A 7,831-nucleotide genomic window follows, 5' to 3' on the forward strand; every position below is an offset into this window, starting at 1 on the left:
GTCGTTTTCCTTTTTTGAATGGAGGATATTTTGGCCCTTTCTCGAACCGTCGTTTCATGGCAAGAATGGCTCAAACCGGTATTTCACTTTTCTAGATGGAGGATCTCGCACCATCGTTTCACTTTTCTAGATGGAGGATATTTTTATCCTTTTTTTGAACAGTTGTTTCATGGCAAAAATGGCGGGAAAGAGTACTTAATTCTTTGCAACTGCACCAGATTCTGATGCTAAGTGATGCTGACACACACGGGGATACGAGCCCATGAGCTTTTATACGTGGCGCTCATTGGGACCCCGAGCACGCACTGTAGTAAACTGTGCGTCTTCGGGGGGGGCATATAACCTGCTTGGGCCTTTTGAGTCTCCACCAACATGCCTTTTAATATATTCACTCGAAAAATACTAGAATTCCATTTAATAAACAAATAGGGTAAGATAGAGAGGGAAGAAGGGCGGGAAGTACAAAAAATGATCTGCTATAGAAAACAAGTTAGAGTTGCAAAAAAATGAGACGAGAGAGAGAGAGAGAGAGAGAGAGGGAGAGAGAGAGAGAGAGGTTGTAGATTCTTGCATCATCTTGCTGTAAATCCATGCCGAAAGAGGAGAATATTAGGGGTCGGTTTGCAGAGGGTAATGACGTTGAGAGTAAGAGGTTCCTGTCGTTAATGGCGGGGCATGAGAGAGAGAGAGACCCGAAAGGGAGTCGGCACCACACAACTCACTTTGGAACCTGCATGACACTTAGAAACTGTATGAGAGTGGGGCCTAGTGGCGTAGCTAGGATTCATGTGAGGGGGGGGGGGGGGGGGGGGGGGCAAACAGTGTTGTAGAAAAAAAAAACTGGTTTGATAGTCGGGTGTTCACGATTTTTTTTTTTTTGAGATAAAAAAAATGGCTACAATTATTAATAAAAATCTATTTCATATCAACAAATCAAACTATTTGCTGCAGTCAGGACTGGGCTGGGCTAGGACTGGGCCCTGTCCTGCCCCCCCCCCCCCCCCAGCTCCGCCTATGGTGGGGCCCATGTATGCCTCAATCAGGGCCCTGCTCATGTGTATATTTCTTCGTTGGCACAACCATGATGACGTTTTTTTAATCCTTTGAGAGGGTAAAAGAGGACCACCAAAATCATTTGTCAAACCAACACACACATGCACAAATGTATAAGTACTGGTAGAGGTACAATGTACCAATCTTAACATTTGAGGTTTTAAAATGTTTCATGCGTGTTTTGTTTTTTTTATGAGTAATGCTAAACCGCGTGCCAAATGTTTTTTTCAGCTTCTCGGGTGTTTTTAATGCGGTTCCAGACTTACAGATGTGTTGGGTAAGAATCCACACCTAGAGTTTACAAAGATTTTGAAAATTGAAAATTTACAAAGATTTTGAACCGTTGATTTTTCAAACTCTATAAAAAAACCATGTGTTGGAATCAAACTCTTCAAGAGCAGATCCCTATAAAATCAAGTAAATAGATCACACCTATACGGTCAGAATTTAAAAATAAAATGAAAAAGGCTTAAAAGACCTATTTAGCATGAGGTTTAACACCAAATGGGTTTAGCACCAACCCATAAATCTTTAAATGCATATTGATACGGTTTTAGAAATTCTTGACATGAGCTTTTAATAAATGTTGATACTATTTTTAAGAGAATTGGTAAAAGTTTCTAAATTGCTGGTACGAAGCATATATTTTTATAAAAATACTTGCCAATTAAAATAGCTAAAAGGTGCATTTTAATCAATCAAGATTGTATTATAATTTCCTTATAAGTCATAATGCATAGAAGGAAAAGTCTTTGGTGCAAACAATCATCAGATTTCAATGTCTGTGCAAATTTTTTAGGGATTCAAAATTGATGGCATAAATATAAATCAATTTTAAAAATGAAAAGTGGTCTTACAGTCCTATAAAAATGACCTGTTATCACAAAAGTTTACAAATATGCCAAAAAATTTTGCATGTCTAAAATTACTGATTTTTGACTTTTAGGAGTATTTTGCTCTTGACAATATATTTGTGTGAACCACTTAATATTTGCACAAATATGTTGTAAACCTCTAAATATAGTTAAAACTACCGAAGAAATTCACAGTATATCTATGGGGACCTCATTGAGTTTTCAAAAATATGTTGAGAACCTTCAAATATGGTTAAAATCATCGAAGAGATTCATAACATATTTTTGAGAACCTCTTCACATTCACACAAATATCTTGTGAACCTCCGATTACGATTAAAATCACCAAAAAAATTCATAACATTTTGTGCGAGCTTCCTCACATTTGCACAAATATATTACGAACCTCCAAATATGGTTAAAAGCAAACTAATTAAGGAGATTCACAACATATTTGTGTGAACTTCTTCATGTTCACTCAAATATATTGCAAACCTCCGACTATAGTTAAAATCATTGAAGAAATTCACAACATACTTGTGCAAACCTCCTCATGTTCACACAAATATGTTGTGAACCTCTAAATACGGTTAAAATCAAGGGTTCATGTAGATATCATGTAAATAACCTTAATTTGATTTCAAATTTTTAGAAGTTCGAAAGATACTTGTGTGAATGTTGACAAGTTTGTGCAAATATCATGTGAAACTTCATTGATTGATTATTATCTTTCATAGGTTCACATGATATTTGTGTGAAGGTCAGCGTAAATACCATGTGAATTTCTTTAGTTTAATTTTAACCATATTTGGAAGTCCGCAACAAATTTGTGCAAACTTAAGGATGCTCGCACAAATATGTTGTGAATATTTTTGATGATTTTAAATATAGTTGTAGGTTCACAAAATATTTGTATGAATGTAAAAATGTTAGTACAAATATGTTGTAAACATCTTCAGTGATTTTAACCATATTTGGAGGTTCACAATATATTTGTGCAAACGTGAGGATGTTCACACAAATATATTGTGAATCTCCTCATTGATTTTAACCATATTAAGAGGTTAGTAACATATTTATATGAATATCAAAAGGTCTGTACAAATATGTTGTGAATCTCCTCAGTAATTTTAACTATATTCAAAGATTCGCAACATATTTTTTAGAACATGAGAAGGTCTGCACAAATATATTATGAATCTTCTCGATAATTTTAACTATATTTAAAGGTTCACAACATGTTTGTGTGAACGTCAAAAGGTCCGCGTAAATATATTGTGAATCTCCTCAATAATTTTAACTATATTAGGAGGTTCACAACATATTTGTGTTACCGTCCACACAAATATGTTGTGAAATGTAAAATAATCCTAAAAAGTTAGAGATAAATGATTTTGGACATACAAAGGATTTTGACATATTTGTGGCTTTTTTTGCAAGAATATGCTATTTTTATAAGACAGTATGGTTGTTTTAAAATATATCCTATATGTAGAAAATGGACAAATCCATGGGTCGACATTTAGCAAATTGATCATGTTGAAAACTACGGTCAGATTGAGCACGTATGAGTTTCAACTCATTGACAGAGTCTGCATGTCTATACCAAAGACGTTTCCATGTTTGGAAGCCTCAATGGGAATGATGCTTTATACTAATGACATAGTTATTTGCGTATGAAAATATTGAAATTAGCAAGTTTCATGCTCGTTTATATTGTAATAAAAACGAATCTCTATCAGAGATGTGCGAGACTCTCAAATAGCTGTGACACATTTCTTGAATATTTGATACCTATATTTATGGTTTCCAAAACGAGATCCTTACTAACATGTAGCATTGGTACACTTAGCATGCAATACGCAGCAGTGCTGTCAAGACTCTCTCTCTCTCTCTCTCTCTCTCTCTCTACCATACTTGGTTTTTTACTTGTTTACGGTTCTACAGTTCACCCTCACTTCTCCATCTTCACCCTTAACACCAACACTCCCCAATGCCACCATTGAATCAGCAAATTCCCTAAAGAAAAAAGCTTTGTATCTTCCAAACAGTTTCACAAATCGTCTGGTTCTAGGATCACTGTACAGATCCCGGTCAGAAGCCAGCACTCCCTGCCCTTTAGTTAATCTCTTGAAGTAATTGTTATCGAATTTGGTCACCGTGGAGTCCAAGAACACCGCAGTTCCAGGAACAGCCTTGAGCTCAGAACACTGACTCTGAAGTTGTACTGCAAACTTTGAGTTCATGGCGGGATCCACACTGTGGGTGGCATTGAAATTTAGGATATTGGAGCAATTAGAAACTCCTAAAGTATGAGCTCCTGATAAGGCCACCAAGTCCTTCACCGAGAGTCCTCTCTGAGCAAAGCTTTGAATGAGTTGAAAGACACTGGAGTTTGGTGATGGTAGCATTTTGGTCTCGTTGGCTCTAGAGACTCTCCCATCACTTCTTCCCTTCATCACCTCCCAGTATGGACCACCAGACTGTCAAAAAGAAAAACAACAAGATAGAATGTAAAAACAACAAGCCATATGCACTACAATTAGTGTCATTGAAGACTGAAGAAAGCCTTCTTCTGTTGGAAAACCTCTTTTTTGTGATTTTTTTCACAAATCTGAGCCTGTGGATGCGTTCGACATGGTTGATTGCTAGAAAATAATACTTGGATCCAAGGTTGTTAAATGCGATGAGGCGAAGCGAGGCGTTGAGCCTGCGCTTCGCCTCTGAGGCGTATGCCTCAGGTACTGATGCGTACGCCTCTCACAACGTGAGACTCTCAAGCAAGGTTGTAAATGCGATGAGGCGAAGTGAGGCGTTGAGCCTGCGCTTCGCCTCTGAGGCATACGCCTCAGGTACTGAGGCGTACGCCTCTCACAACACTGCTTGGATCGTATTTTTTCAATGAAAAACGTAAAATTTTCATCTTAAATATTCATGAAAATTGTAGATCGCCGATTTTCAAATCTTATAAAAACCTACCCATGTGTTGGAATCAGACAATCCAAGAGTTCAGTACTATAAAATCAAGCATCTAGAACATATCCGTTTGGTCAAAATTTAAGAAAAATATATATAAAAAAAATCCTTCAAAAGCCCTGTAAGCTGGCGATAGGCACGGATTGGAGTAGGCAGCATACCGACTTGGATGGCTTACAATTCATGAAGATATATAAGGATGAACTTAAAAGTGGTAGAAAACATCCTGTAGGAGTCATCTTAAAACACATGCAAATAGTAAATAGAGCATGCTAAACTTGATGGTTCCCCTTTGCTTTTGGAGATTAGATTTATGTAAATCAAGTGTTTATCACCATAAGTTACGATGGTTCAATCCCACAATACAGACAATAATATGTGTGTGTGTAAATTCGCCTTTGCTTTTGGATATATTTCAATTGCTTTGATTGTAAATCAATGAGGTTTAAATACATGTTCTTGAACATTGTACTTCTCAAGAAACCTAACATCACTTCTGCTATTTAACATGTAATTGTGAGTAATTTTTTTTCTTAATTGGTTTTTAATAAGTTTTAAATTTCTTCTAACATGGCATTAGAGCATGCCTAGAATCCTTAGAGATAAGAGCGATGATGAATACTACCAGCACTACTGCGTCTCTAGCTGCCATGGCTAGTATGTCCGAGCAAGAAACCGAATGCGGGCATGCTGCTTCGAGCTTTGCCTTCGCATGATCGATTACATCAAAAGCGCGAAGAGAGAGGTTTGGCTGAGCTTCTTTCTCTGCTAGGTTTCCTTCCATCGAATCCAACAACACCGATGCATCGCACCCCTAACAAGGAACACAGATTTACATGATATTGCCAAACACGAACATGATTCTACCAAGGAAAAGATCAACAACCAATAAAACCAAAATCATGGTCCGTGTTACCCTTATGAAGCAGTCATGGAAGAACATTCGAAGGATACGAGGAGGGACTTTCTCATCGTGCTTGGTAGCCTCATTGACAGTCTCAAAGACTATCTCATCTGCCTCTGGACATGTATGATCATAGTAGTGAACACTAAGCTTGTGATCCTTGCTTAAGCTCACCCCCAGAAGGAGCCACAGGACAAGAATTTTGAGTTGAACAAGAAGAAGGCCCATTTGAGTGATGAACTTTGAAAGGAAGAGCAGCTTGGTCTGTATAATGTTCTTGCACTTAGAATGAACAACCATTTATACACATAAGGAGAGATATATATTAATGAAGTAAAATGATACGCGCATGGATTGACAAGTGGGTTATCTGAATCTTGTATTTTAACCTATAATTAATTATTTACCTAACAAGGAAAAATAAAGGATATTTGGAGACCAAGTCGGGTGTCTTCTACTCGTCTTAATGAACAAAGAAGAATGGTTCCACAGGTCATTTTCATTGTCTTGGAAAAAGATACTCCATGTTTGGCAATCTGTTCCTTTCCATTGCGTGTGAGATGTTTGGTGAGGGGTCATCATCAGTGTTTAAAAACTCTCCCATTTACTGGGTCAACCCAGTGGGCAGGCTCGTTTAGAGAAAAAAACTGGTCCAGACTTGGTCTAGAAAAAAATTATTGAAGATCTTGAAGTTCAATTCATTTTCTTGTTAATAAGTGACTAGTTGTGGTTTAGTTGTAAGTTAGTATGATGTTTTTTTAATTTATTTAGTGAATTTTGAAGTAATCATAGTCTTTTGTATATTTTTATTTATTTATTTGATTATTATACATTATTTTTATATAAAATTAAAAGTTAACAAAACTCGAACGAGTCACCAAGTTCACCCGCCCATCACTATTGGATGAGCCGATTCCCGAGTCACTGGATTTTCTAACCATGGTCATCGTTGAACCTTTCGTGTATCACTTTAGTACCTCTCCACGAGGGAGACTTCACAACGGATTAATTTAACTTTTCAAATCTAATTCTAAAGTGACAACCGACATTTCTCTAAGCTTCTGACATAAGGAGGATCGAGTATCAATCCATAGTATCCATCCTACATTCAATATTAGTCATCCAACCAACGGTTAGGATTAGTAAACATTCTCTCCTGGATGGATGTGGAGTAATCATAGCCATCCAGATGGACAGCCAGGATCAACATTGGATATGACCCCTTTTGCACTCTAAGGTCTTGAAGATCTGAGTACAGTGAATGGATTCTGACCCAAAAAACATATCAAATTGGATTTCTAAAATTTGGGCCCAACTGGACGCCAAGCTTCTAGTAGGTCTACACCCAGATTGTCTAAATTCTTTGTTAAGGGATTAGACGATTATGGCTGGTAAATGGCCGGGGCAAGGTTGACTCGGTCCCTGGACCTAAGGTTGGTACCACCAAATCAATACACGAAACCCAAAACACACACACTCCAACCATGTCACCAAAGCAGCTCAAAGCTAAGAATTCAAAACCATGTGATGGTTGACCCAATAAAAACCGAGACTACAAGTTTTCATTTTCTCATGATGCTACTTGTACAAAGTTTAGGCTAATTTAAACAAAAAAAAAAGTTAAGGCAACTTTGCACGAAAACCTTCAAAGAGTGGCGTGTTCTTTTAAACTACAACTGGGTCAAGAAATCATTAACCTTCAACAATCTGGCTGCAACCCAAGGATTGTAAAATAATGAATCACCAGATGCTACACGTTTTCTTTTCTTTTCTTTTTCTTCTTTTTTTTTCCTTTCATTTTCTCATGATGCTATACCGGGTTTGGTGTGGACCCAGACTTGAACCAGATTTTCGGGTATGGTATCGGGTTCGGACCCGAGTCTAATCGAGTCCACTATAAGAAAAACCATACCCAGACCCGATAAGAACTACATGAACCAAACCTGGACCATAGTTTTTATCATTTTTACATTGAAAAATTGCATGTCTTAATCAGAACTCGGGTCGGGTCCGTGTCTGGTATAAAATTTCTCAAACTATACCC

The 7,831-nt window shown here is 37.3% G+C and overlaps 1 pseudogene; it reads right to left on the reverse strand.

Moving 5' to 3' along the window:
- Nucleotides 1-3,832: 3,832 nt before the first annotated feature.
- LOC149836077 (peroxidase 66 pseudogene) lies at nucleotides 3,833-6,087 on the reverse strand (annotated as a pseudogene).
- Nucleotides 6,088-7,831: the final 1,744 nt, after the last annotated feature.

This window comes from Nuphar pumila, chromosome 6, assembly GCF_984573655.1.
Source record: "Nuphar pumila chromosome 6, dmNupPumi1.hap1.1, whole genome shotgun sequence".
NCBI lineage: Eukaryota > Viridiplantae > Streptophyta > Magnoliopsida > Nymphaeales > Nymphaeaceae > Nuphar > Nuphar pumila.